A 17,841-nucleotide genomic window follows, 5' to 3' on the forward strand; every position below is an offset into this window, starting at 1 on the left:
GTCCAGACATTTGTGCAGAAAACTGTGGAGTCAAAGGCAGGGCAGGGATTTTCAGTACAAGATTAGAGAGACCTGGTCAGCTGGAAGAAGCCAATGGATCCTAACTAAGCCAAGATGGGATAGACAAGGGATTTGTTAGCATCAGACATTAGCAGCAGGTGCAGAGCTGTGATTCATCCAACATGCATAGTATGACTGTACTGGTTGTTTATAGCCAGTATCTGTGTTCTTACGTGCCCATGTTGTACCGGTTTTTAAAAAGTTTTTGCTATCACAATCAATAAATGACAAACAAACTTTAGTGTTTGGTCGATCAGTGCATATCCAAGGACCAGCATGAGGCCAAAGTCCGTCTCTTCCTCAATGCCATGAGGTGGTTTACACTTCTCTCCTTCACATCCAAATGCCATCTTGAAGAGAAATAGAGGAAAGAGAATGAGAAATTGTTGCAGGGTTACTTTAGGATTATGTTCAAAGTTTGTTTAGATAGTTGGATTGACTAATTTTGAGTCAGATTGGGCTAAATTTGGTATTTCAACCATACTTCCTGGTAAGTGTGGCCCTAAAAATTAGATGTGTTATAGAGAAATGAAGAAGTCACATTATATACACATCCAAATTGTGGTGTATGTAAATTTACAACTCTGATGCACTTATAAATGAATTAGTTTAACTGCAAATTCATACTAGCAAAGGTCTAGTTAATTTACTCATAGACATTTGCCTGGGATTTCTGTGTGATGTTAAAACTATATAATGGTGAACTTGAACCTCATAAACTCTACTATGACACAACTGAAGAATGATATCTTCATAATGAAAAGGAACACTCAAAAACACTTTCAGATCATCTTCTAAAATAAGAAAAAGAAGGAAAATCTACTAGTCATAATAGTGATTACTTGCCTTTTCTTCTAGGTAAACTTAGTAAAGATCGTAATTTCTTATAACTAGATTATTTTGTGATGGATGTAGTAGTAGAGACTAAAGCAGAAATAGACAAAAAGTTTAGCAAATATAACAGATACAGAAATTATATCCTCTTTATAGAAAATAGATCGATTGATCAATTGATCAATAGATAAAAAGAATACACAGGGCAAAAAATCCACTAAAATATATGCCTAGAAAAAGGATCTGAACAGAAAATTTACAAAAGAGTAAAAACAAGAATAAACATGGAAAATACATGCTTTATTTTCAGTAATTAAAGATAAATCACAAATTATTTATATAAATAAAAATACCCCATGAATTCACACATACATGGAATTTAAGAAATAAAACAAACAAACAGGAGAAAAGAAGAGAGATAAACCAAAACACAGACTCTGAACTATAGAGAACAAATGGATGGTTACCTGAGGGGAGGTGGGTGAGGATGGGTGAAATAGGTAATGGGGATTAAGGGTACACTTACTGGGGCACAGGTGGCTCAGTCCTTAAGTGGCTGCCTTTGGCTCAGGTCATGATCCCAGCGTTCTGGGATCGAGCTCCGCATCTGGTTCTCTGATCGGTGGGAAGCCTGCTTCTCCCTCTTCCACTCCCCCTGCTTGCATTCCCTCTCTTGCTGTGTCTCTCCCTGTCAAATAAATAAAATCTTAAAAAAAAAAAAGTGTACACTTGCCTTCATGAGCACTGAGTAATGGATAGATTTGTTGAATCACTATATTGTACACCTGAAACTAATATCATGCTGTATGTTAACTTTACTGGAATTGAAAATTTTAAAAAGGACCCTTTCTCATTATTGAAATAGCATGTTTTATATTGTTGATGATATTATAGAACTTTTTAGTAATTTAGCAGTATATATCAAGAGTCATAAGAAGGTGGAAATTTGAGGGACCATAGCTTAAGCAAGTAATCTCAATTGTGGAAAACTCCAGTTTCACATATATGTTCATCATGTTTCTAGTAGATGAAAAGAGGAAAAAATCTAAACACTCTAAAGTAGGAAAATGATTAACAACACCTAATTTTTGGAATATTATGCAGGCATTATAAATATAGATTATTAGAACCAGGACAAAAATGTCTGTTTCTAAGCTTACAGGAAAAAAAGTCATTTTAATGCTTTATATATGTTATTGTTATATTTAATAACAAATTTATATTAAAAATAAGATTATGTCAGAATGAGGGGAGTATCAGGCATTATTTTATATTATTTATTATTATTTATTGTTCATATCTACAATGTAGATATGAATTTTTATTAATGGTTGAAATATATAAAGAAAGAAAGCTCTGTTCTGGGTATAAAAAAATCCTGGCTTCTCTCTTGGCCACAACATTACCATGCTTGTAATTGTGGGGACAGAACTGAACAAATCTAGACTCTAGTTTTCTTCACTGCAGACACCATCCAGTGCAATCTGTTCAAGTCTTCCCAACTCTAAAATTCTGTGATCTATGGTTTATAAATAATGAACATAAAGAGAGATTTAGTTTTAGATTTCTTTCAAAATATTGTTGCAAAGATTATATGAAAACAAAACATTATTATCTGGATGGTGAACTTATAAACAAGACTATCAATAATGCATTTTAAAATTTTGTTACTTGCTTAAAATATTTTATGAATTATGGAAAAGTTATAGAAAAAAGAAAGGGCCAATGGAAAAAAAAAAAAAGATAAAATAGCCAACACTCAACAAATTTTTAGGATCATGACCTGAGCTGAAGGCAGATGCTTAACCAACTGAGCCATCCAGGCGTCCCCCAAGAGATAAAATTTTTAATGAAAAGTTGCATTAAATATAAAGCAACGTTCACTCATTTTTGATTAGTGTATTTTTGTGCGCTCTATTTAATGGCATATAATCTACATTCATCTATAAAATATGTAAATTTAATTATACATATATTAAGTTCAAAAATACATTACATTTGGTTTTGTCAGTCAAAATCTATTTAGCTTTATTCACTTGTTTAATCTTTTTCGTTATATACACAGACACACAGAAGGGGGAGGGAAGTAAATAAAGTGTTCAAAGATAATTGAATTGTGTGGGAGTACTAAATTTTATGAGACTCTGATAAGTATTCATGTTGTCATCTCCAGGATATCCAATAGAAGAACAGCAAAAGAATACATAACAAATGGAATAACAAAGGGGAAATGGGATTTAGGAATACTTGATTAAAGAAGGCAAGAAAGAAATAAAGAATATGAGGAGTAGAGGGAAATAAATAGAACTCTCCTTTTTCATAGATAACATAATTGAATGGTAGAAAATTCCAAAGAATTTTTATATATTTTATATACTGCTGAAATTAACAAGTAAATTTGGCAATGTCACTGATCACTATATAAACATTATTTATATTTCTATACTGGCAGCATGTAATTATCAAACAAAGTTTTCTTTTTACAAAAATCATTTATAAATAGCAATAAAGACATGAAATACAAAGGAATAATTTTAATAAGATTGTGTGACTTCTATACAGAAAATTACAAAACATAAATAGAGGTAATTTTAAATACTTAAATAAATGGAGGTATATACCATGTTTATGACTTGTAAATTTGCTAATGTAAAGATACCAGTTTCCCACAAATTAATCCATTTCAATGTTATTTCAATCAAAATCTCAGAAGTTACTTTTTAAATGTGTATCAATCAACAAGAAGATTCCAAAATGTGTAGAGAAATGAAAAGAACCAAAGCAATCTTAAAGAAGATGATGAAAGTTGGACTTACTTTCAAATATCAAGATTTATTGTAAACCTACAGTAATTAAGATTTATAAATTAAGACTGTGAGGTATGGGGGCAAAGATAGACAAATAGGGGGTGCCTGGGTGGCTCAATTAGTTAAGCGCCTGTCTTCAAGTCAGGTCATGATCCTGGAGTTCCCGGATCTAATGGAGCCCATGTTGGGCTCCCAGCTCAGCTGCTCCCTCCCCTCTGCCCATCCTCCTTCCCCCTTTGCCCCTCTCCCTGCTCATGTTCTCTCTCACTCACTCTCCCTTTCCAATAAATAAATAAAATCTTTAAAAAAAAGATAGACAAATAGACCAGAATAGAGGACCTAGAGACAAACCCATGTATGTATGATTTATGTCAAAAATGGCATGCAGGGCAGTGGAGAAGAGAATATCAAAACATGGTTTCAACACATGATGAAGAGGTAGCTCCTACATGACACCATATTTTTTTTTAATTCAATTCTGACTTGATTATAGATCTAAATATAAGCATAAAAATAAAAATTTTAGAAGATAATGTAGCAAAATATACTCATCACTTGATGATAAAACATTTTTAAAAAGAGCACACAAAAATATGCTAATTAAAAATGGGTGAACTTTGCCTTATATTTAACTTTTTTTTTTTTTAAAGATTTTATTTATTTATTCGACAGAGATAGAGACAGCCAGCGAAAGAGGGAACACACACAGGGGGAGAGGGAGAGGAAGAAGCAGGCTCATAGCAGAGGAGCCTGACGTGGGGCTCAATCCCATAACGCCGGGATCACGCCCTGAGCCGAAGGCAGACGCTTAACCGCTGTGCCACCCAGGTGCCCCTGCCTTATATTTAATGTAACTTTTTATTTTAAAAGTTCTCTAATTATATATTCTCTCCATTTTTTCACACAGAGTGCTTTTCACAAAATACACATTGTTAGAAATGTGTTGGGAGTTGGTTATTTAATTTACAGCTTTAGTATGATGTTTGTAGATGTGGTTTTCTTTGCATTTATCCTTTGGGTATTATAACACTTCTTGAACCTGTAAGCTTTGTAGCACTACTTGAAATTGTAGTTTTGTACCTTTCATCAGTCTTGGAAAAATATTGATCATTATCTCTTCAAATACATTATTGACCTGTTCTTTTCGTCAGAGACTCTAATTACATGTATGTTAGATATTTCATTTTGTCCTGATGACTTTACAGCTATTTTCTATTCATTGGTCTTCATTCTTCCATCTGGTTATTTCTATTGACTTTTCTTCCAGTTTCACCAATCTTCTCTTCCACTGTGTCTAATTTACTATTAAACCCATTTATTTAACTAACTTCAATTATTGTGAGGGTTTTTTTTCCCTCTAGAATATCCACTTGATTACTTTTCATATCATTAAGTTTCTATTTAAAATTCTCCATCTTTTCATCTAATTTCTTGGACATGTATTTGTAATTATTTTAAAGTTCATGTCTGTTAACTACAATATCTTCCAGTCCCACCTCTAATTCTAACAACTTTTCTAACACTGAACAATATAAAGTCTTCCGTCACTGTTTCTCATCTAACAAATAAAGGTTCTGTTATTGTGATAAGCAAAACTACTTTGTTCATACTACTTGAAGCATCACCTTACAATATTGAGCTATGCTTAGCCACAAACTTTTATTTAAAAGTAGGGGGTTTATACAGGATTATCTCTAGGTTCTTTCCTAATTCTACAAGACTAAGTCTATGGCTATTTTGGAATATTCTCAATGTTTGGCCCTGTGCTAGATACTGAGGGGATATCTTATCTAAATTTAGTATTCAAGGCAGTACCATTTAGACTGAAAGCTTAACGGCAATTCTCCATGCTTTTCACTGTTCTCGTTGTCTCCTAGCATAGTCCCTGTATCGGATGAATGAATAAAAGGGTGATTTAGTTCATTGTATTAGAGACACAGATAAAAGGCAGAACTCATAAGCTTGCTGTTGAAGGGTTAATATAAAATGGTGAATGGCTGAACATAGGAAATGAGAGACTACGGGAGGAGTTAAGAAATCATTTTAACTATGCTCCATTGCGCATTTACTACATATTAGATACTGTTCTGAATGTTCCCGTATACATTATATCAGATAATAGTTAATTTCTCTGTGAGGTAGGCATTTAGTTAGTTTCTCTGTGAGGTTATCTACTCCTGAAACCAATATTACACTATATATTAACTAACTAGAATTTAAATAATAATTAAAAAAATGAGTGGGGGCGCCTGGGTGGCGCAGTTGTTAGGAGTCTGCCTTCGGCTCAGGGCATGATCCTGGCGTTGTGGGATCGAGCCCCACATCAGGCTCCTCCGCTATGAGCCTGCTTCTTCCTCTCCCACTCCTGCTGCTTGTGTTCCCTCCCTCGCTGGCTGTCTCTATCTCTGTCAAATAAATAAATAAAATCTTTAAAAAATAAAAAATAAAAAATAAAATAAAAAAATGAGTGAGGTTAGTCTCCCTACCTGAAAGTGGCAAAGGTGGAATTCAAATTCAGGTCTGTCTGACCCCAAAGCTTTTAACCATTACTCCATGATGCCTAAGGTTTTAAGCTAAGAACAGAAAAAAAAAAAAAAAAAAAGTCTTTTCAGGGACAATTGAAAATCCATAAGCTCAATTATACAACTATATATAGACAGATCTGGATATACATACATATATAGAGATCATATATGAGTGAGAAATATTTTTTGCCTTTGGAGGTTTTATTTTTTCCTTTTCTTTGGCACTTTTCTTAATCCTGAAAGAAAATATCCAATATCTCCCCCATCAATCCATAGCCCACCTACCCAAAACTAGAGAATTTTTAAAAATTCTATACAATTTGAGACAAGGTTAGGTTCCTCACGAGCTAAGAATAGATTTTTTAAAAATACAGGTATACATATTACATATACGCAGTTACACACATATACAGGAGAGAAAGAGAGAATGTTTTTCCTTCACATAGCAGATTGGCCAGAAAATCTTTCACTTGTCTAGCAGCTAAACATATCATGATTTCCAGAAATGGAATAAATGTCCTTGCTTTTTTTTTTCATAAATTCTCCACTGAAAGATACTTCAGTGAGTGGATGCTGTATCATTTGCCAAAAAGTAAATTTAAAAAAATCTCAGCAAAGTGAAGTTATTTCAGAAATCTCATTTTACACACATAGCCTGAAGATGACACATTTTTATCACCAGCATGAGAAATAAAGAGTCTAGAAAGAATTTAATAGGATAAATAGACCAAAATAGAGTAGAGCAGTTTCTTTTAAAATGTCCAATATTCTTCAAATGAACACCTCTTTGTACTGCCGGCATATCTTCCAGAGTAGACTGTCCTGCAGCAGTTACCGGAGGCAACCCAGCCCCTCCGCTGTCTTCTCTCCCCGCCTACTTCTCTCCCCGCCTGCTCCTCTCCCCGCCGTTGCTCCATTTCAGCATCTCTGGCATTTGGGGTGTTTCTTGAATTTGCAAAGCCTATTCCCAACGCAGGACTTTTCCTTTTTCTGAAAACTTCTCCCCTCCCCCGCCCCAGGTGTCTCCATCATTCATTCCCTTACTTCTTTCAGGTTTCTGCTCAAATGTTACTTTTCCAGAGAGGCCCCAGGCACTTTTATAACATATTAACCTATGCCCTGCCTTCCCTCACCATCCACCCTGGCACTATCTCCTTCCTTGCTTCATTTTCACCATCTGACGTAGTATGTATTGTTCACTTATTTCTCTAGTTGCTATCCATCTCTTTCCTTGGGAGGGAAGACAATTCATTTTGTTCACCTTTGTATCTCAATGACTACAACAGTTGCCCGCACGTGGTAGCACTCAATATTTGTTGAATGAATGAATGTTGAATGTATACTAAGAAAGCATTTCGAGGAGGTTTTCAACTTTTCCAAGCCTTTAGGTGATAATTATTTGCTGAATATTATTCACAAATTCTCTCTCACCTGGAAGAATCCTTATACATATCTGCAACTGGTTAAACCACAAGTATTGGTGGAAATATTTGTAGCTATTTTCATCTCAATTAATTTTTCCATCACAATTCATGTAAAGAACATAAAATCTTATCTGCCCTGTTAATGATTGTTTTCCAAGAAGTAAAAACAGTTCAAGGAACTCAATATATATTTATTGTATAGAATATATGTTTGTGTGTTTATATACATATATATTTTGTATATATCCTACTGTGTATAAAGTTCTATGTTATTAGAACCTCTTGATTATTTGATGAATAAAGATTCTATTTTTTTTCTTGCATCTCCAAATAAAACACAAAACCAAATGCTCCAACCTTGTAAATTACCAAGGTATTAACCAAAGCCAGCTGCAACTTATAAATGCTCCTTTTTTATAAGAAGACAATTTGGGCATGTGTTCTCCTTAGTATTATATAGCATTTAATCTCTCTTGTTCATGTCATCCAATTTTTTTATAGTACACAATCTATCTTTATGAGAATTCCTTCAACCCAATCACACATTCAACATTCTCTGAAGAACACACATGCATACACACACACACACACACACACACACACACACACATTCATTTTAAAAGTCCATTATATTTACACAGCATGGGTTGACAATATATAGGATTGGGGTTTTAATTTTATTTATAAAAAGATACCTTTTATACTCATTAAGTTATTTATATGGGCGCCAATATGAAACCATGAAGAAATTGTACAGCAGTACTAGGAACTGTAACCTTATCTTAAATACACAAGGAACAGATGTTAGAACAGGATAATTCAGTTTTTCTTGAAGCACAAGTCATGCTCTGGTGAAAGGGGCCCATTATTATTAGTGAGCCTCCAGAGAGTTACTTTAGAACCATAAGATACATAACATAGTAGCACAGACACTAAGGGAGTCTTAGGCCCTACAGGTAAAGTGACAAAGCAACAAAACTTGTACAGAAGCTTAAGATCCTGGAGCAAGTGATTGGGGGCTTTCATGGATCCATAGTTACTTAGGTCCCAATCTGATTTGTGAAAATAAAGTCTAAATACAAAGATAACTACACTAGGCCCTTCCCCTCTGTTGACACTTTGTTGGTTTGTTGTGTGCTCTAAATCTAGGGCTATCACATGGACATTTATACTCGTCCTGTAATACCAGTCATAGAGCCTCCTTTCACTCTTGAAAGTGTGCCCATTTGGAAAGAAGTGATATGGTCACTGTACTCAAACCCATCTGTGTACCATCAAGTGAAAAGTTTCTTTGTTTCAGAGGCAGGAGCTATTCCAAATCTTTCTGGGCCCACAGACCACACCCTCAGAGAGTTTCATTAAGAGGAAAGGCACAGAAAGCCTTCGGAATTCATTTTCTTGTCATCATTTGTTTTTCTTTAATTTTTTAAAGATTTTATTAATGTATTTGAGAGAAAGAGAGTGCAGAAGAGTGGGGAGAGGGGCAGAGGGAGAAGCAGACTCCTTGCAGAGCAGGGAGCCTGATGCAGGGCTCAATCTGGAGATGCTGGGACTCCGGGATCATGACTTGAGCTGAAGGCAGACACTTAACTGAGCCACCCAGGCACCCCACTTTTGATCATTTAAAGACTACATCTTGCCATTTGTACATAATTTCAAAATTATGTTTTCATGTGTTCACATAAATTACTTAAAATATGAATAATTTTTACTTCAAATTCACTTTTGCTCATATGAAGCTATTCTATGAATACCAGTTTTTCATAACAAGGTTATTATTTCCTCTCTTTTCCCAAAATAGACTCACAGTCTCCAAAATATTGAAGGGTCCTTACCTTTTTCACAGAGCTGATCCTCCTTATGAGGACTGAGGATACTGCCTTGACTAGTGGTACAGGCCTCAGCTATTCACCGAATTAACTTCCTTGCTTTTTCAGGATGCACATGGTGTGGATGTGCTGGGTCATTTATTTCACCTAAAAAAAAAACAACAACACAGATTCAAGATTTAAATCATTGGATTATTAAAATAGCATTTTGCCAAGTCTTAGGCAAGGAGCTTAAATCTAAGAGAAACCTAAATCCTAGACCAACACAGATTTTTAGAGTTTGATCTATTTCACCAAGTCTATAAAATACTCAATAATATAGTATTTAATTTTCCCTTTCACTTCTGTACATCTGTAGATGTCTCTGTGTTCATAATTATAATTATGATTCATGAAAAGCAAAGAAATCTGTTACTTAAATTCTCTCTCTGGAATCCCTCTCTCCTTTCCCCACTGTCTCCTTTTCTCAGTTAATGCAAGGTGGTTGGACAGCAGGCATCTAGGGCTATAGCAACTCCAGTTCGGATTCAAGGACCAAAAAGAGCTGTTAATTATTATACCTTCTGTGTGGAAAAAAAAAAAAAATCTGGTTTCATTTGCAGCCCTTGGCACTTTAGTCTTCTTGGAGAAGCTCACGTGATTCTAGGTCACCCCTTCTTTCCCCTGTCCCTCTTGTGCCCACGATGTGATAGTCAATCACTTGGGAGGGCTAATAGCTTTCCTTAGCACACCCTAATACAAACTGCAACACATGAGCTTGTCTACAATTTATACAGGAATTTCTCCCCTTTCACTAAAGGATATACATTTGAAAACAAGCAACTTCTATTTCATTTTTATTGATTAAAACGAGCATAGAAACATGATTGGTCCAAGTATTTTTAAAGTCCCTTTTTGTCCCTGAAATACAGGCTTGCTTTGTGCTTCTCTGTTTTTCTGGGCCCCTACATCCAGCCCTTTAGCAAGTCTTATCAAGTTCACTTCTAAAATACCTCTTGAATTTGTTTACTTCTTTCTTTCTACAACTACACCCTTAATGTAGCCACGCCATCATCTCTTGGCTGGAATACAACAGCCTCAGAACTGGTCTCATTTTTCTACTGTTGCCTTGCTACAGTCCTATTCTCCACAGGGAAGCCAGAGCGATTCTTTAAAAACAAAAAATTGGTTCATTCCATTCCCTGCTTAAACCCTCCAATACTTTCCTGTTTTTTACAATGTAAAATATAAACTTTTTACAAGGGCTTAAAGGGCCCTGTAGTATCTGGCCCCAGGCAGCATCATCCCTTACATGCCCTCTTTTGTTCACCCCCTTCCTGGCCTTTCTATGTTCATTGAACAGTCCCTGCTCTGCCTACCCAGAGCCTCTGCACCAGCTGTTCGCTTCCTCTGATCTTTGCAGAGCTGGCTCCTTCTGGGCATTAAGGTCTCAGTTCTAATATCACCACCTTAGAGAGGTTTACTATGACCATCCCATCTAAAGTTGTCCCTTGCTCCCTTCCCAAGTAACTTCTTAATCATACCACCTATCCATTATTATAGAGACAGCAAACGGGGGAAGGCGGGGGGAAGATGTTAAATTTCCAAAGGCCAGGTGCAAAAGAAGAAAGAGTCTGGTAAGTTAGCTTCCGAGGCCTCTCATGGTTTGAAAAAATGTTCAACTGGCTTGGTTGTCTTTGTCATTAGCAAAGTAGTGGGAGCTACAAAAGAAAGAGTTCTTCTAGAAGAAAGAGAATGAAGAGCTGCTGAAGGGTCTCTTATTAGTCTCCCGCAATCTAGCTTTCATGAGGTGTGGTGAGACTTTCTAAAAAGACTGAAGACAAGTTTCTTCTTTTGAGATTTCTGAAGTTAGGAAGCTTGCTAGATTCCCTTGCACCAGCAGGACACGTGGAAACCTACTCTCTAGGCTTTCTAAGAAAGAGACGGTAGGCTTGCACACATTCCAATTCTCTATACCTCTGGGGGAGAGTGAAGGGAAGAGTCTCTTCAGTTTCCGTGACCCCAAGTGAGAGCAGCTGGAATTAGCTGAGGGATAAGACCTATCAAGCTGCACTGGCTGTTGCTTCTTGGCAGTTCTAGAGACTACAGGTATCTAGAGGAGAATATGGGGCTTAGCACTGGTGGGCTGAATGAAGATGCCCTTTGTGTATTCTCCGAACCAGAGAAAATCACCAGTGGCTCCAGTTCTTCACTCTCTTGTATCTGAGGTCATGACAGTGCGATTTTGAAGCTTCTCCCTTCAAGGAATAGAAATTTTAACTCTGACCTGGCCTTGGGACTTCCTTTGGCCAATAGGATGCGGTAGAAGTGACCATGTGCCAGCTCTGAGCCCAAGCTCAAGAGACATTGTGGGCTTCCACTCTGTCTTGAATCCCTATCGTCTCCTGGATTAGGCTAGCCTTTTGGAGGATGAGAGATCATGTAGAGGCTAGGATGACTTGTCCCAATTGAGCCAACTGATTACCAGCCAATCTTCTGACCTGCCAGCTGATGGCAGACACATAAGAGAACCCAACTGATACCAGCCAAACCCAGCCTAGACCAGAAGAACTTCAATCAGTAGACTCATGAACAATAATATGTGGGGTTTTTTTTCAGCTACTGTTTTTGGGATAGGTTATTATACAGCAATAAGCTGATGATACATGTAGGAGAGAAGCCAAACTCTGCTTGAAAATAGCACTCGTGTCATCTAGTGTGAGAATGTCATTCTAACAGAATCCGTTGACGTAAGACTGACCTTGATGGAGAAAGCAGACCCTTCCTGTGCTTCAGATGGCACCTGGCTCCTGATGTGGCCAGCATCCCCAGGGCTGGGGTCAAAACTGAGCAACGGCACCACAGCAGAACCAGCTAAGCAGGGACCACGGTTAGGGATAGGATTAGCCAAAGAGTATCTCTATCTGGCAGCCAGTGCAAACAAGTCTTCAGATAAAAGATAGTGGATTTCAATATAGCTATCAAAAGACAAAAGGTTATTATGAAGTTTTTATTAAAAATAAAGAGCTGCTCTATATAAAAGAGAAGAAAAAATATTCTGTAGTTTCTGGTTAACACCCAAAGTGCTTAAAAATAAGAGTAGATTTATGAACTATCATTGCTTCCTTCACTAGCTATGTTTTATGACTTCTCATAATTACTTGAAAGGGATTTTATAAACATAGAAGTTTACATTTAAAATGGATAAAAATGGGTTTATGGCAAAATAATTTGACAGCAAGAATGTCCTTGAGTATTAGAAAACCAGGTAAATCTGTCCCCTTTGAGAGAGAACAGAGTCTGGTCAAATTTATCTTATGTTGCCTTAGTTGAGTGGTCAACTAAGCAAAGTGCTTTCCCTAGTTTTCTATCTTGGAATTTTTTTTCCTTTTAATTTAGCACAGACTAAAGCATATTGCCACACATTGTCTGAATAAATAAAATAATTTTAAGTCCAACTAATTTAGTTCATGGTTTTCTCTTACTTAAAATTGGTTCTTTTTCTTAAAACAGAGACTTAAAGGTTTATTTCATTTTGTCTTTCTTGTATTATAAAGGAAATTGTTGCCACATAACTTTGAGCCCTCTACTTTGCCCTGAGCACCCATTTAGCCAGTCTGTTGGATGATGTAGAGTTGCAAAATATTTCTGTTGAAAAGTGATTAAAGACGGTGTGCCAGAGTGTAGTGAGTAAAAGCCTAGGCATTGGAATGAGACAGACTTGGGTGCAAATCCTGGCTCCGTCGGGTTGGTTCAGGGCCTTAGTCCTGAGCTGTGAAAATAGGACAACACAGTTGTTGAAGGTTTCAAAAAGATGAGATATGTAAAGCACTTAGCACCATGCCTAGCAAATGACTTTTTTCAAATGATTTCATGAGAATCATAGAATAAGCTAAATAAGTTTTAAGTTGAAAATAAATGCTCCAAAAGAGGTTACAATGAAAAGAATCACAATTCTGTAGACATAAACCTGATTCATATACTAGCTGACCATTTATACTGTGCCAATGTTGAATTTTTTTTTAAATGTCTTATAAAGGTTTTGTTATTTAAAAGCATTCAGGAGTTAGAACAAGGTTTAACTGGGGGTCTTTCTCATGTTCTAAGAATAACAAGAGATTAAACAGAGTTACGTTCTCTTCGTCAATAATGAAAATTAACCTTTAGTGTGGAAAAGGAGTGAAGGGGATAGATGATGGGGACATTTTCAACTAATAATAGTCTTGTTGTCTTGATACAATGCTGTCCACACACATACACACACACACACTAGAAAAGTCCCTGTTCTGAGAACCTTTTATAGGTGAGAACAAATTATCCTGTGATCACTTTAGCAGTGTAATAATTTAATTCCCTAGACAGCATACCAAAATGAGCCTACCATTTTTCCATATTAACTCTGAGGTTCAGTCTATGCTTTGTAATTAGAAAATTGTATGTCCTTAGTTACTTAACCTCTACAGGCCTCATTTCAACAAATATTTGAAGATTATACTAAGAAAAAGCAATTTGTTGTACTAGGTGCTCTGGGTATTAGAAAAGGAGAAGACTCCATTCTAGTCCTCAAGGAGTTTATCATCGTGTCAGAGGGCCAAATACAGAAATGTGTGTGAAACGAGGTAGCAGAAAGTAGATTGTCATTAAAAAGTGACTGCTCTGCTGTCTAAAGGTGGGGAGAGTTTGGTGACAGGAAGAAGCCGTGTTGTAGAGAACACCTGAAATAAGCCTCGGATGATTGGCAGAATTTCAATTGCCACCTTGAGGTTCGACTGGAGGCAGCATGAGTAAGAGCACGGAGAAGGCACTGGGCACGTTCATTCTGTGGTTACCGGCGATTAATCTGATTGTGGCTTCCTGTGCATCTAAGGGGTCTGACGGGAGCCAGCTGAGGTTACACTGTTTCAGGCCTGGAATTCCCAGCAAAGCATTTAGCTCAGTAGGAAAGGAACTTCATTTTCCTCATCTGAATAGGGAGAGAAGTGGGTTTACTCTCTGCTGATTCTTAGTTTTTCTTCTCCCCTCTGTTGATTCTTTCAACAAATATTTATTATAGAACCAGTAAACTCATAATTTCACAAATAATTATATAGTTACAGTGGCCCTTCTAGTACTATGATTCTATGATGACTTTTAAGTAGATTTATTTAGACTGACAAAGCAATAGATATATTCTTGTTCACCGGAAGTTTTTGACCCTCACGCTTCCACATACTAATAGTTTCCCCCTTCCTTTAAAGGTATTTTATATCTACTTTATCAGACTTTGTATTTTCACTTCATATTATCATCGTGTACGTGTATACATGTCTTTTCTTTCTTGTTAAATATTAAACTCCAGGAGGTGGGGCCCACGTGCAACCTATCTTTGTATACTCCACAGTGCTCAGCTTAAGAGGCATTTAAAACTGTGTTGAATGAGTGGTTTAATTAATATCTGCTTCCTAGAGAAATCACTAGAATAAGTTGAAATGTTTCAAGTTACATACTAATTTTTACCTGGAAGATTCCTGCTGGCAATGACTGAGAAGAGTACTTGAGAGGCAAATTTCTCAGCTCTCTTAACACCATTGCTTTATTAATTTGTTGGAGATATAAAAAATACCACACTAGTTTATGTTTGTTCTATTTTTATTACAACAGTAATACATATTCACTATAGAAACTTTATATTATCATAGATAATCAAGAGGAAGAAATACAAATCTCCCATAATCGTAACTCAGAAATAACCACAGTTAATGGTTTTAGAGTTTTTAGAGCTTTAAATAAATATGGCAAATCTGCCCTTCAGAAAGACAACTACTCTGTGCTCCTCTTTAAGTGTGAGAATGCTCCTCATTTATGCTGACACTGAATAGAATCACTAATATTAATCCTGGCAAAATGGATAGGGGACAAAATCATTCCTTTAGAAATTAATTCCCTTGAATACTAATTTAATTGAACATTTTTTCATGCATTTATTGACCATTTGTATTTCCTTTGTGAATGGCCTTTTCACATTTTTGCCTATTTTTCAATTGGGATATTTATCTGTCTCCATTTTTTTAAAAAATTATTTTTGAGAGCTGGATGTGTATTAATAAACATTTTCCCCAGTCAGGCGTTTGTCTATTACCATATTTCCTTTCAGGGTCACCAATCCCTAGGAAGTAAGTCTAAAAAACTAAGTGAATGTCAGATCTATGATCACCTCTTCCTCTCATTCTAAGCTGAGTCAATGTGAGGAGTTAGAATGTCTTCCAGGAATGGAAGCAAACAGAACCACCACCAGCGGAACATTATTTTCTCTGTGAGAATTATTTTCGGAAACGATGGTAAACATAGCCTTTAAAAATTTTAAATGCCCTTACTTTTGGCGATTACTAAAAAATTAGAACTGATATGCTGACTTTCTGTTTACCCTTAAGAATATAATGTGTAGTACTGGTCTAAAAAGGGAAGAGTGGGAAGTGCATGCTAGCGATGACAAGTCAGATTTGGTAATTACAGTTAACAGTACCGTCTGTTCAGCCACTATTGACGCATTGAAGTACTTCTATTGGATATGTATGGGAGTCATGTATGGCTGTGCCCCCCATCAGTTCAATAGAGAATGAACACTCTTATAGTTGGGTAACTAAGAAGTTAGCTGGGGGCAATGCTGAAATTCTTTCTTCTTGGAAAATGGAAACTATGAAGGAGGGGAAAAGTGAAAGAAATTACAAAAGAGAAAAGGCAAAGTAACATGGCTGGGAGTACAGAGGTACAGAAAAAAGAAAAAGAAATAGCCGTGTTACCCCAGATGGAGAAGTGAGGCTCAGGAAAAAAAATACATTCTTTAAATTTATATGGGGAAATTATCAAAATAGGGTGCAATATTCCTTTTATATCATTTAAATTATATAAGTGGGGCTTCACAAATACGGAACAGTTTTTTAATGTACCAAAAGGAATTTATTCCTCATATGGCATAAAAATAGTTAAACGTGTCTTCCATGGCACGTAATGTTGAAAGCAGTTTGCTTTTGAAATCTTTTTAATTTTTTAAAGTCACACATGCACACAGCTAAACTGGGCATTAGAAGCCCTGCAAGCTTTTTACCAGAATTCAAAGTCCTGTTAGCTCTCCTATTATTTTCAGATGTGCATTCACCAGCAGTAGCTTCAGAAGCAAGTGGAAAAACTGATCATTTATAATTGTATTTGGGTTGTATAAATAAAAGGTTCTCAGTTAGGGGCTGTATCTATTTGAAGTCACTTTAAAATTCAGTGAAAAGAATTGGCTTAAAGGGCCAAACCCTAGGGCTATCATAGTTTGTAATTATGAAACTGGCCCAAATTTGAACCCTTTCCTGGAAGAAAAACCAGGAATATTTATTGACCTAGAATTGTTGGTGCAAAGTAAGCAACAGATAATAATAATCTTTATTTTTAATCATTTCTCACTTTCTTCCAAACTCCTGTTTAGTTCAATGCTGTGAGTAGGAAAAGCAGCAATTTGAGATTGAAGCAAAAATCTAACAGTGGTTATTTCAAAAAAAAATCTTAAAGATTATGAAATTATTAAAATGTTTGCAAAAATAACACTAAAATAAATTTGATTTACTTGTATTAAAACATGAATTAGAGGCAAAATTTCAGGCTTTCTCTTAAATAGTTTTAAAAACCTTACTNCTTGTATTAAAACATGAATTAGAGGCAAAATTTCAGGCTTTCTCTTAAATAGTTTTAAAAACCTTACTTTAAATAGTACCAATTAAATGCAAATAAGGTGAATATAATAGTCTATCAGAAATACAGCCTGGATGCTCTTATTTCCATTCACTCGCAAGCGAAAGGTAAAGTACAATTGCTTAGAAAGAAAAAGAAAGGTTCAAATAGGGGTAACACTTTTTTAAAAATTAGAGAATGATCACCAAAAGTCTGATGAAGGTTTGTGAATCATGTTTTTCAAATGGCCATTTGAGCAGCGTGACTCATGTGATATCCTCCCTCCTTGGCCTCTTTCCACAGTCAGCCAAAAATTAGTGATGAAAATCACACGAGAAGGAAACACATCAAGAGGTTTTAAATTCTGACATATAAACATAGTTCGCATCACTATAGATGCAAGACTAAAACTGTAGGTATTTTGATTACAATGAAAGACAGGTTTAAAAATCAGTAGTTGACTCTTTAATAGTTTCACTTAAATGAAGTGGAAAGGAGCTATCTCCTAAAATTTTTCTTAACATTTTTAGTTTTTGCCAGCCTAATTTTACTTATTACCTGATCTGTGAGCCCTGACACATGAAGCATATTTCTCTGGTTTAAGGTAACTTTTAAGCTTACTGATTTTCACCATTATGGATCCATAACATAATTTATAATATTTCCCCAACTATGGTAATACTGAACTAAA

At 35.9% G+C, this 17,841-nt stretch overlaps 1 long non-coding RNA gene across 1 annotated transcript; it reads right to left on the bottom strand.

The window, feature by feature from the left end:
* Positions 1–1,533: 1,533 nt before the first annotated feature.
* On the bottom strand, positions 1,534–9,618 carry LOC109489762. The gene is made up of 3 exons (XR_002142874.2): positions 9,486–9,618; positions 6,188–6,274; positions 1,534–1,582 (listed from the first exon to the last, which is right to left on the bottom strand). It is a non-coding gene; the product is annotated as an uncharacterized LOC109489762 (long non-coding RNA).
* Between the last annotated feature and the right edge of the window lie 8,223 nt (positions 9,619–17,841).

The sequence above is a fragment of the Ailuropoda melanoleuca genome, chromosome 19 (assembly GCF_002007445.2).
Source record: "Ailuropoda melanoleuca isolate Jingjing chromosome 19, ASM200744v2, whole genome shotgun sequence".
Lineage (NCBI taxonomy): Eukaryota > Metazoa > Chordata > Mammalia > Carnivora > Ursidae > Ailuropoda > Ailuropoda melanoleuca.